We start from the raw sequence: 13,710 nt of genomic DNA, 5'->3' as shown, positions 1-13,710 counted from the left end.
GAACTCGATTTGCAGTTAAGAGTTCTGCCACTATGGAGGATCTGTAGAAGGTATAATGTGACTTGACTCCAAAACACTTTCTGATCTGTGTCTGTTATCAGTCCATGTTTGAAGGGGTATGTGTATGTATGCATGTGTACACAAATTACAGACAGAAGGACCTTATCAATTTTAAACACATTCATTACTTATGTAAAGATGTGTATCATAAGCATGATATTTGGTTATTCTCCCCCTAAACCAATGTGGCAATTCCCAATTGAAAACATCCTTCTTATTGCTGAGCATTCTGGGTGAGGTCTGGCACTCTGTTCATTTGTCAACATGAAGGTTTCTGCTGTTCCTTTATACCTCACAGTGTTTTTCAGCTTGTGTTAAGGATCACATTTTTGAGTAATAAAAGAACTGAATTTTTTTTTTTTTTTGCTTAAAACCATGATGATATGACATTTCCATTCATTTTGCTATTTTATAAAATATATACTGGATGTTTTTTTAAGTTGTGCTCTGATGAGCTTGATGTGAAGTTCAGTTTCCATTACAATCATCTTAGAAAATATGTAGAATTTTAGAAAGGTAAACATGCCTTAAGATTTGTTGAGTAGAAAGGAAGTCATATTTTGGCCTTACTAGGAAGCAGAGTTGTTTTCTTATTACAAATAGAAGAGTGGAATTATATGACTCTTCAGGCTAGAAACTATACATGCATTCCTCTGTAAATTATTTTATCTTTTTGTGTTTTACAATATTGAAAATTCTTGTTGTGGCCCTTGCCACAACAGTTTTTAGGTTTAGATTTATATTTCAATAACCAGAAAAAGAAAAAAAAGTAATATATTAAAACCTTGTCACAAATCACGTTCTGTCTGCTGATACCTAGTTAAATTCCATGTGACATTGGTCCCTATTTTTATAAATGAAGAAACTTTGTCAGGGTTCATACTCTATCTACTGGTGCCTTGCCCATGGGAATTCTGACTTGAAATCGACCTCATGTGGAGCAAATGGGAGACCCAAGGGACTTGGGCCTTGAAGCCTCATAGTTCCCTAATGATCCTCAAGTCTTTTGTGTTACTGTTTAAATGTTGCAACCTAACTGTTCTCATTGCCAGGAGAAAGACCTGCCTGATGAACCTCAGATCAAGAATAAAATCTGTTTCCTATGTGCTCTTTAGAATTTTATGGCAAAGCTAGTCAATGGATTTCTTTCTTTCTTTCTTTTTTAATTTAATTTTATTTTTTGATTCACCATACACAAATGTGGTACAACTTTTCATTTCTCTGGTTGTACACAGTGTAGAGTCACAACATTCATGTACAGAGGGTAATGATGTTTGTCTCATTCCATTATCTTTCTTTCCCCTGTCCCCTCCCCATCCCTCATTTCCCTCTACACAATCCAACATTCCTCCATTCTTCCCTTATCCTCTCCCCCATTATGTATCAGCATCCACTTATCAAAGAAAACATTTGACCTTTCATTAATTTGGGGATTGACTTAATTCACTTAGCATGATATTCTCCAACTCCATCCACTTACTTGCAAATGCCATAATTTTATTCATCTTTATGGCTGAATAATATTCCATTGTGTATATATATCACAGTTTCTTTCCCTTCATCTATTGAAGGGCATCTAGATTGGTTCCACAATCTAACTATTGTGAATTGAGCTGCTATGAATATTGATGTGGCTGCATCACTGTAGTATGCTGATTTTAATTACTTTGAGTATAGGTCAAGTAGTGGGATAGCTGGGTCAAATGGTGGTTCTATTCCAAGTTTTCTGAGGAATCTCCATTCTGCTTTCCGGAGTGGCTGCACAATTTGCAACCCCACTAGCAATGTATCCCCACCAACACCTATCTTTGCTTGTGTTCTTGATAATAGCCATTCTAATTGGGGTGAGATGAAATCAGCATAGTTTTGATTTGCATTTCTCTAATTACTAGAGATACTGAACATTTTTTTCATATATGTGTTGATCATTTATAGATCTTCTTCTGTGAAATGTCTGCTCAGTTCCTTAGCCCACTTATTGATTGGGTTATTTGTATTTTTGGTGTAAAGTTTTTAAAATTCTTTATAAATTGTGGAGATTAGTGCTTTATCTGAAGTGCATGTAGTAAAGATTTTCTCCCACTCTGTAGGCTCTCTCTTCATATTGTTGACTGTTTTCTTTGCTGAGAAGAATATTTTTAGTTTGAATCCATCCCATTGATTGACTCTTGCTTTTATTTCTTATGCTCTGGGGTCTTGTTAAGGATGTCTAGTCCTAAGCCAACATGATGAAGATTTGGGCCTACTTTTTATTCTATTTGGTGCAGCATCTCTGGTCTAATACTAGGTCCTTTGAATTGAGTTTTGTGCAGGGTGAGAGATAGGGGTTTAATTTCATTTTGCTGCATATGGATTTCCAGTTTTCCCAGTACCATTTGTTCAAGAGGCTGTCTTTTCTCCATTGTATGTTTTTGGCACCTTTGTCTAGTATGAGGTAACTATTTATGTGAGTTTGTCTCTGTGTCTTCTATTCTGTACCAGTGGTCTACATGTCTGTTTTGGTGCCCATACCATGCTGTTTTTGTTATGATTGCTCTGTGGTATAATTTAAGCTCTGGTATTGTGATTCCTCCTGCTTTACCCTTCCTGCTCAGAATTGCTTTGGCTATTCTGGGACTCTTATTTTTCCAAATGAATTTCATGATTGCTTTCTCATTTTCTATGAGTTACATCATTGGGATTTTAATTGAAATTGCATTGAATCTGTATAGCACTTTGGTAGTATAGCCATTTTGACAATATTAATTCTGCCTGTCCAAGAACCTGAGAGATCTGTCCATCTTCTAAGGTTTTATTTAATTTCTTCCATGTTCTGTAATTTTCATTGTAGATTTCTTTCACCTCTTTTGTTAGATTGATTTCCAAGTATTTTATTTATTTGTTTTATTTTATTATTACTTTTTGCTAGCCAATAGATTTCTAACCCTGTGACCCTGGGGAAAGATTCTCAGCACATCCCAGGTTTCAGAGTTCTGCCTCTGACTGCAGCAGTCCTGATTCTCTTTCCCTCAGCCCTGACATAAAGATGTTTGAGAGGGAATGGGAAGGTTAGGGATTTTAGAATTCTAGGATCTCTTTGTAAATATGTTAGTATTCCAGTATCTATTTGTAAATATTAAACACCTTTATTTTGGTGCTCCTTTCCAGAAAGAATCTCTTAACTTCTTTCATAAAATTTTTAATTTTATGTCTCTATCCGAAAACAGTTTCCAAGTAGAAATACAAAGTAATAACTTGACAGAGTTTTAAAAAGAAAAGATCAGATAAGATGAGAAGAAATAGTAGGTAAATGAAATTTTCCAACATATTGAAACTCCCTTCCAATCTGACTCACAGAATGAATATCTAAAGCCCTCAGGGCCTTACCTTAAGCTGAATAAAATTATTTAATATTTTACATTTATGCAGAGCTATATAGTTGCCCAAACATTTATTTTTGCCATGATTACCCTACATTGTCTCTTCTAGCTCATTAATATTATTTTTGTTCACAAACTAGAATATTGTGGCTTATACTTCAAAATGTCACACCCATACCACAAGGAGATTAATACAAGCGATTTATAAAGACATTTCCTCCTTCTTTAAAAACCTTGTTTCTAGTAGCATTGAGTGTGCCCAGTTGAGTTCATGCTATGTTCCAGTAAAAGGAACCAGGGATCCTTGAGAAATGGTCAATTCTAGGCCTGGATCAGGGAAGATGCAAAATGATCCTATAGTGCCATGTAGTGCCAGGAAATGAGAATTTCTCAGAAACACATGCTGCATAGGTCATAGGCAGTCAGGAGGAGCCCACTGACAGAACTCCCAGTGGCAAAAGCTGGGAGAATTTGAGCAATCAATTGTGCAATATTGGCATATAACCCAGAATATAAAATATAGATCCATACTGATATAAATGAATGAATAAATTAATGTGGGAAATAGTTAAATTTCCCATGGAGAGGAACTCTAAATAATTTATATAAATTCTTCTGCCTCAAGGAAATGAGTATTATTCTCCACCTACTGAAGTATGGGCTATGCAGAGTATCTTCCTTCAAAGAACGAGTGTGGAATGGGGAGAAAAGAAGGCACCTTACACTGGAGAAGTCTGATAGAGGCTGCCTGTGTTATGTGGTCAAGGTCAGTATCAACAATAGTCAGTCAAATGTATAGTAGCTACTCTTGTGCTATGATGACAAGAGTACTTCTCCTCTCTGGTCTTCCCACCCAAAACCCAAAGGCCGCAGTTTAATCATGAGAAAACCATCAGATGAAACAAATTGAGGACATTCTAGTAAACATGTGAACAACACTCTTCAAAACTGTCAAGGTCATCAAAAATAGAGGGGTGCCTAAGAAACTGTCACAGCCCAGAGGAGCCAAAGGACACATAACTACATGTAGTGTGGCCTCTGAGATGCTGGAACAGAAAAAGTACTTTGAATACAGAAAAAGATGCTTTGAATACAGTATACATTTAGTTAATAATGCTCTGTCAGTGTTGGCTCACTAGTTCTGACAAATGTGTCTCACCATTGTAAGATACTATTAATGGGGGGCATTTGCTGTATGTGGAGCATCTGGGAACTCTATCAGTTTTTCATTAAATATGAAACTGCTCTAAATTTAAAAATTATTTTAAAAGAAAAACCTCCCTGGTAAGATTTTTATACTACACATTGTTACATACTCATGGTGACTTTATCTGCCACATTTTCCTACTTCCTGGCAGCCATTGCAGTGTCACTGTCAAATCTGTAAGTCAAGAGAAGGCATTTCTGTGTAACTGGAGAAAGATTATTATTGGGAAAAAAAATGAGTCTGGGGAGATAAATAGATACCAAGTTGTGCATTGTAAACATTTTTTTTTTCCCTGAGAACCATGAGAAACCACCGAAATATTTCTAAGGCAGTGACAAAATCATATTTGCATTTTACTGTACTCACTGGCAGCCTAGGATAGATTCATTAGTGAGGGACAGTGATAAAGTTCAATTTGAATATGCTTCTCACTCTCTAAAAACAAATACTGACCTGCCAATGACTTGATTTAAGCTTAGTAAAACTCATTTTGGACTTCTGATTTCCAGACAGAACACTATCTTATTTCTATGACAGCAAATTTGTGTTGTTTCAAGACACCAAGTTTCTGATAATTTGTTTCAGTGATCCTAAGAAACTAGTATCATCACTCTAGTCTTAACTTGGATTTGCATTTTGCTGTGTTGTGATTTTTCTTCAAATAAAGTAGCCCATATGACAATAAAATTGATTATGAGTAGTCTCTAGAGCAAAAACTGATAAACTGAAAGCTTCGTGAGAAGCTGATATGGATATATTATCTGTTTTAATTATTCCCTTTGTTATCTGAAGAGAAGAAAATAAAAAGAAATGAAAATAAGAAAGTGAAAGTACATAGAACAAACTAACAAACTCATTCAGTTTTATTATACCAATCAGAAGTATTTTAGGCAAGATGAGAAAAAGACCAACAATGTTTTGAATACCTAGTAGGTAAAACTATCACTTGAAAAAGAGAATGAGTCCAGATGGAGGGTCCAGATGTTCCCTCATTCCCTCACTTCTTGTCCTTTTAGGGTACTGTCAGTAGACCACCATCAGTTGTCTGTTCTTTCTTGGATGGCCGCAGTTGCAGACAGTCATCCTGCCCAAGATGGTGCCCTTCACGGCCCTCAACCAATGATCCCTGCACTCTCCATCAACCCAGCTCAGGACAGCTCTAGAGGAAGGTTCCAGCTTCCGTGCTCACCCATGGCCTTGGCTGAAGCATCTTGAAAGTACATTGTACCACAGCTCAACATATTTTGTCCTCTATTATTTATACCTTCTCCTTCTACAGATGCACATCTATATTTCAAGGACTTCCCATAATAAATACTCTACACACTGAATACCCTCTCAGGGGCTGTTCCCCAGGAATTCCAACTATTTTAGAGTGAGGCAAATGAAAGGGTAAAAAGTTTAACTAATTTATACAAACTTGTAGGTCAGTATATCTGCCCCTGAGTTCACGCTTATTCTAATACCCTGAGCTTCTCACACTGGACTATATGTCAAGTCAAAGTCACAGGACAAATATTCCTGAGTCAATTTTGCCCAATTACTACAGTTTTCAAACACTATATTAAAAAGATGTGAGTTGAATGAAAAATTCAATGAGTTCTTAAGGTAAAGCATGACCTTTTGTAAAATAAACTCTTACTTACACCAAGCTGCTTTATCACAAGCACCAGACTGCCTGGGTTTGCATACATATTTTTCCAGTTTGTAACTACAGGACCTTGATCAACTTGGTCACTGTTTTGTGCCTCAGTTTCTCCATATAAAAATGAGAACATAAACTATATATGCTGTTGGGATACTGAGGAAGGTTAAACTAAGTAGTTCATGTGAAGTTCTTTGAAAAATATCTGGTACATGTCAAGTGTTAGATAAGTGTGTACAATATTATTAAAGCCCAAGGATAAGTCCCCTTTGTACTTAGAGTGCTTAAGTAATTAAGTAATACATCTGAATATATTACTTGTCAACATAATGCACTTCCTCTGTGCCTTGATTTTAATTTGTAACTTCACTTTAATAATTTTCTGTCTTCTTCAATGTCCACCTGCTACTCTAAAATCCAACTTGAATTTAATAACAAATAAACCTTCAATTGCTCTTATCATATAAGAAATCAAGTCCAAATTCTGCAGGCTGCTGTCCAGTGACATCTATGGTCCCACCTTGCCCACTTTTCCAGTCATTTTCTGAATTTTCCCCTATGATGAAAGCCATGCAAGCTCCTGACCTCTTCCTTTGTCCAAGGGTGCACTTGCTTAAGTTAGCTGGGAAAGCCTCTGTCCACTCTTGTTTATCAGTGTTAAGTCCCAGTATCTTTGGGAAGTTGTTCTGCCTGCCCCCTTCTGCCAATTTCTGTCCCAGCTAGCATGTCTGGAACAATCACATTCTTTGCTGTCAATCACTGCATTTTGGTCAAGAGGCACATGTCTATACAAATAGACTGAGTATGCCTTAAGGATAGGATATCTGTGTTCCCTCCCTTTATGTGGGAAGGAGTATATTGTACACACTTATCTAACACTTGACATGTACCAAATGTTTTTCAAAGAACTTCACATGAACTACTTAGTTTAACCTTCCTCAGTATCCCAACAGCATATATAGTTTATATTCTCATTTTTATCTGTAGAGCAGACATTCAATAGCTATTTCTTTTTTTTAATATTTTTTTAGTTGTAGATGGACACAATATCTTCATTTCATTTATTTTTATGTGGTGCTTAAGATAGAACCCAGAGCACCACATGTGCAAGGCAAGTGCTGTGCCACTGAGCCACAACTCTAGCTCTCAATAGCTTTCTATTGAATGGTAAATTTACATAATAATGATTTTTGTTATTTGTTTTAACTGAGAAAAACTATCAGCTATGAAGAAGGGAAATTTCCCTCTTTAGTGCAGAGAATTAAATCTCTCAATTTATGTAGGAATTTGATTATTCTACCATGCCGGCTGAATATTTGAGTATATAATTACCATAAACAAATCCAGATAGTGAAAATATAGGGAAATTATGACCAATTTTTTTAATTGAAATGCATACTTTAGTTCCATAACAATTATTTCAATATGTAATAAATGATTCCAACGAATCTACATTGATTCAACAAGAAAATCTTCTATTTGGGTATTAAAACTGAGTTGAAACAAGGTGTTATGTGCATTTGTGTAGAGTGTTTTAGGGTAATAAGGACAGAAGGAAACAAAACAGAAGAAACTAAACTATACAAAAAAAAACTGAGCTAAATGAAATATAGGGGGTTATGGGCGGAGGATATTAGAACATGCTTCACTTGGAGGAAGGCCAGAAGTAAACACTAAAAGAGTTTCTGTACAGTTTCCTTGGTGAATAACTTGGTCTTAAACACAAACAAGCTTAGGTTCCAGAAGAGTCAGGGGAGGGGTGTTGAATTAACTGTTTTGGAGAATACTTAGAATTGAGCATTACAAGATGGGAAGGGCAAGGCAAACCCACAAACCTTAGGACATTATACTCCTGGCAGAGGACAGTCTAGGCTTAAGAATGTTCTTCAGCTTCAGCTGTCCTATTTTGGAGACAGCGTAGGAAAGATTATTGCCAATCATCTCCAACTAGCTCCTTCAGAAATGCAATTTAAAACCAGTACTCCCAGGGTGCCCAGGGTTCCTGGCTTGCTAGCTGCAGGTAACAGTGAGGATCTGGGTTCAGAGTTGCCAGGGTCTCTTCTTGTACTTCTCCTGCTCTGGCTTTCCCACCAGGATCCTTTTCCTTCTTTGTTATTTCTGAGCAAGAACTGATGCAAATGGAATACCAGACTCCTGTGAAATGTGGTAGCTATTTATAAAGTGATAATAATCATAATGCCCTGTAAAGGTTTGAGGATTAAGAGACAAAAGTGAATCTTATGCATGGCATATAACCATTTGCCAAAAAGTGAAGAACAGCACTGTAAATAATTATAGATAGGTTTAGTTCATATCTACAATACACACGTGAGTGAATCTTGCAAATTGAACCACTGAAAGGAATTTCATTATACTTCTGTGGAAGAAAAATTATGAAAAAATATTGACATCAACCAAAAAGATTGCTAGATGGTAAGAAGAATTACAAAGATGGTTTCCCCAATGTTGTGTCTTCTTGAATCAAACATTAATTTAGATATTGCTGCAAAGAGGTTTTTCCTGTATAATGCATTTAAGTTAGCTGTTATTAAAATATCAAAATTATCCATAGGGCCCTAATCTAATTACACAAACCATTAAAAGGAGAGAACTTTCTCCATCTAGTAGCAGCAAAAGAAAGCAGAAATATCCAAAGGAGGAGATGAACTTGAGTGTCATTGCTGGTTTGAGGCTGGAAAAGAGTTCATGAAATGGAGTCTAGAAGTCTCTGGAAGTTGAGAGTAACCACCAGCCCACAGCCAGCCAGGAAATGGGGACTTCAGTCCTACAACCACACAGAACTAAACTGTCCATGAGTGACTTGAAAGGGCTTGGATGGAGAGTCTTTCCCAGAGCTTTCAGATAGAAGACTAGCCTAATCCTAGGCTGAAAATTCTCCTGAACCACACTGGTTTACTGATTCATGGGATTATGAGCTAATACACAGACATTGTTTTAAGTTTGACATCTTTAATGGACAGCCAGACTGTGTTTATTCTATGGAGTTTCTGTGTCTTCTATTTTCCGTCAGTCATTATGCAGCTCTGTAAACTATAACAGACAAATTTAAAAAAAAATATTGTCCATAGATATGTAGACAAATTTATCCAAATTCCCCTCTGTCCTGTGGAATAAACCAGTATTTCATCTATTTGTAAATTCATGTCAGCATTACTTGTATGTCAATGTATGAGACGTACTTTAAATTCACCTCTGAACAGTTTATAACTTTTACTAGTTCCCTCACTAATTAAATAAAATCTGTGACAAGGTTTCATCTTATATTTGTATATGATCATGATTTTATCTTTTTTTTTTTTCTTTTGAAGTTTGCCATTTAATAGGGATTCGTTCAGGAATTTTTAAGATTTACAGGGCAGTGACAAATATTCATGCCATCTTATTCCTCACCAATCCCCTGAGCCTGGTAATAAGGATTTCTATTTGAAATGAGAAAAAAACAATAAACAAACAAACAAACAAACAAACAGAAAAACAACTCAGGCATACCACGAAAGTTACTGAAAATTACAGCATTGGACTCTTGGAGCCAAGGATTTAACATACTGAAATCTAAGGGTATTACTATTTTCATTCTGTCATATGACTTTCTTATGTAAAATGGAGTTCATTTCCTCAGACCCTCATCCAACACCTTCTTCTTACATCCTTAGTCTTTTCTTGTAGCCAACAATTCCTGATCATGTCCCCTTTCCCTTACCCAGCTGGTCATCTGATGCTCTGAAGTCAACTTCTGCACTCTTTCTGCAGTCTCTCCCTCTTTCTCCCACTATTCTCATTTCTTCTCACACTAGTTGCAGCCCAAAAGGCAAAGAGGATCAGATCCATGTTTTGGATGCCTGGCTTTTATTTTTTGGAGGGCAATTTTTAGAGAAAAAATAGTAACACACTATGAGTGAAAAATTAAACATTTATCCAGGATAAGAAAAGAAAACGCAAGAAACTGATGATCTTGGAGCTTCATCTTCCTTTGTTTTGAGATCTCTTAGGTCAATTTCATATGAATTTTTATAAAAATAATTCCTAAGCATAACTTGGCACCCCTGCCATTCTAAACTCCCTGAAGTTCCAAATATTCATAAGAGATGAAAATGAGGAACTCTAAACCTCAGACATCCTTAGCTTTAGAGTCTTAGAGGCCCAATCAATTCTTTCCACTTTATTAGTGAAGGAGATAAATTATGCAATGAGAAGTTAAAAAAATTATTCAGAGCTTTTAGAGATGGCGAAAGGTTACACACCTGGAAGATTTTAAACATTCAGCCAACTGAAGTGCAATCCAAACTCCTCAATAAATCTTTCAGGGCATCTCTGCTTTTATAAGGATCCCAAGGTGAAATAGAAGCAGCTGACCTATGTATTAACAGTTTGAAAACCACTGATCTAGTTCAACTCTCTGGAAAGTGGCCTGATCCACTGCCTCTGAGGACTGAAGCTCTCAAAGGGCAATGGAGTCCTCCAACATTTCTTGGGCACCAGGGTCTATTCAGTGATAAGTGCAGAAACTATAAAAACTGCAGGTGAAAGGACTCTGATTAAAGTCTGAAACTGCTGCAATGGCTTTTCTCTCATCAGCCACTATATTGCTCTTGATTCAAGTAAAGCAATTACTCTGATGAGGATCATCATGGCATAGAAAATGGCCTGATTCTCAAAGGAAATGAACAAATGAGCATCAAACATTAGAAAGAGTCACACAGGACCAGAAAACAAGAATGCCCAATGGTCACACCCAAATGAAGGTCTCGCTAAGTCCTTAGCTAGAAGGACTTATACTTAAACCTCAGGACCACACTACAAACATATATGAACACTATTTGTAATTAATTCCTTATATTATGATTAAATGCTATTAAATTCAGTACATGCAATATACTTTAAAGTGTGAATTTTTTCATTCTTTATTACACACTGGGTTTACAAAGTCCATCACTAAAAGAAGTATTTCAGAGTCTTTGAATCTCTATTCTGTTAACGAGAAAATTCCTTAAAAGTGGGAAAGTGACATGAAGAAACCAGATTCTATGAGCCAGAATGAGAAGCTCAACTAAAAGCATTGAGTTCATTTTCTTACCACAGTGTCTGCCCTAAATGAAATGCAGGTTAAAGGCTCTAATGTGTCCATCTAAAATGATGAGAATAAATCTTCCTACCATTTAATGGCACAGTCACACAGTCCCGAAATAGCAATCCATAGATAGAACCTGTGGTAACTTTGTTAATGTGTGTACACCTGGCAAGTCTCTGGGAAATAAATATATTGCTGCATAAAGGATGTTCTTCCTTTTGAAACTAAGGTATGACATTAAAATACAACTGAATAAAAACTAACTTTATGTCAGGATAAAATAGGGAATGATTCAGTACTAAACACAATGGACTTTGTAAATAGGCACTTCTTTATTTGCTCTATCAAAATATACAGATTTTTTTTGTTTGTTTTTTAATGACCTCTGAGTGGTCCCCTGTTTGTGTCTTCAAATACACTCTGTATCACCAACCACCCTGGTCCTTGTGGGTTCTAATAATCTTTCATTGTTCTCTCTTTCAGGTCTCAGAGTGTCTAGTTTGCTGTACTTTACTAGCCTGAAAAACTGTATTATCTTATGGTTTCCCTATACCTTTGTAATCAGTACTTTTATTAAATTCTTTGGTGCTCTACCTCTTCATGACCTGGACCCTGATTGTAATATTTACTGGACCTTATTGGCATACTTATTATCATTACCCCTATAGGTATATTGCTTATGAATTGTCTCAGAGTTGTTCAGCACCCAACACACAATTTGTCTTTGTTTATCAGCAAAGCTTTTAGAAATTTATTTATTCCTGATTTGTTTTGAAAATACGTTTAAGGTTATAGGTTAGATCACTTAAAAAAAGATGTCAGGAAACCTAGTACTATTTTTCTGAACTTGAGTATTTATGTAGGTTTGTTCTCACAAAAATTATTACCAATCTTTCCTTCCAAACCATGGACTAAATGTTATTAAATTTTACTCTGCCATAGTGTGCAGACTGAGACATTGCTGCCTACTGGCTAAATTTTGGAGGTAATGCCTTCTGTTTGGTAGCTTAAATCCACCAAGATACTTATATTTGTGCCATCATACTATCTGCCTTCAGGCTAAGGGACTATGCATTAGTGAATATTGCTTATCATAAGAGAAAAACTTATCCCAAAATTTCCTTTCAGAGAGTTAAAACAGAATATGCTTGGGTGGACAACTGCTAAAACATTATACAACAAAAGTGAGTAATGGAGTTAATAATCTGGGAATATGGAATACTGACACTACCTAACTGTATTTGGATGACTAAATTAAGGCCACACTGATGCTGCTATTACAGCTACGCATTCACTGAAGTCATGGTTTATCCAATATCAAGATATGTTTACACCATTTCACCACATGTTACCATCGCCATATGCCAAATGGCAAACTTCTAGTGTCAAGAAGCATTATTCATTGATTTATTCTTTTTCAGTTCAAAAAGTTCCTAAAAGAGAACTGGATCAAATTCAAAATGTGATCCTCCTGGAGAAAAAAGAAAGAAAAAAAGAAAGAAGTGGAAGTAAACAACATTAAGAAAAACTCGAGTAAAGTGACAAATCACAGCAAATAGCAGACAATTTATTTGAGAAAGAGCACAATTCGATTTGCTAAATTATTTTATTTAGCAATCTGAATGATCTCTTTTAATGATCACTCAAACTTTGCAAAATGGAAAACTGAACTGCTTCTAACATCAAATTTTACAGCAAAAGAAGATGTGAATTAAATTGACTTTGAGTGTACTGCATGAAAAGATGAATTGCCAGCTTAGATATATCTCCCCAGTAGCCTTATTATAAGTACAATATTTTCCTTAAGAGGAATTACATAAGTGTGCAAATTAAATAGTAATTGATTATTTCTTGATCCCTCAAAATTCTAAATGTTGCAAAGGCTAAGAAGATTATACAAAGAGAAAGATTGAGTTTTATCAAAGACATCAGCTGTGGATGAGAATGAGTTTTATCATTTTAGACTAAACAATTTAGTAAAACCTTGAAATTTTGTCTTTGCTTTCTTCCTTCATGCATTTATGCATTTTAGTAGTTACAGAAATTCTCTTATGTGCAAAGTTTATCCCAGGAAGTGAGGATTAAATATTGAAATCTCCCTTGTCAAGGAAGAGCAAAGTAATCAGAGAATTTCATCTGAGTAACTGTAATGACCAGTATTTGAAAAAGCACTTGGTCACTGTTCCAGAAACACAGGCCAGGATCCTTGATCCCAGTCTTGAGAATCCTGGTAACTGAGTTCTTGGCTGAGTCTGAAAGATGGTTAGGAGTTATCTAGGTGAACAGGATGGGTATTAAGTGAAAGAGCTTCCCAGGAGAGGTGGAAGCCTAGATTAAGGAGCATAGACCA

The sequence above is a fragment of the Sciurus carolinensis genome, unplaced genomic scaffold (assembly GCF_902686445.1).
Source record: "Sciurus carolinensis unplaced genomic scaffold, mSciCar1.2, whole genome shotgun sequence".
In the NCBI taxonomy this organism is placed as follows: Eukaryota; Metazoa; Chordata; class Mammalia; order Rodentia; family Sciuridae; genus Sciurus; species Sciurus carolinensis.
The sequence above is the reverse complement of the archived record's forward strand: the minus strand, read 5'-3'. Positions refer to the sequence as shown.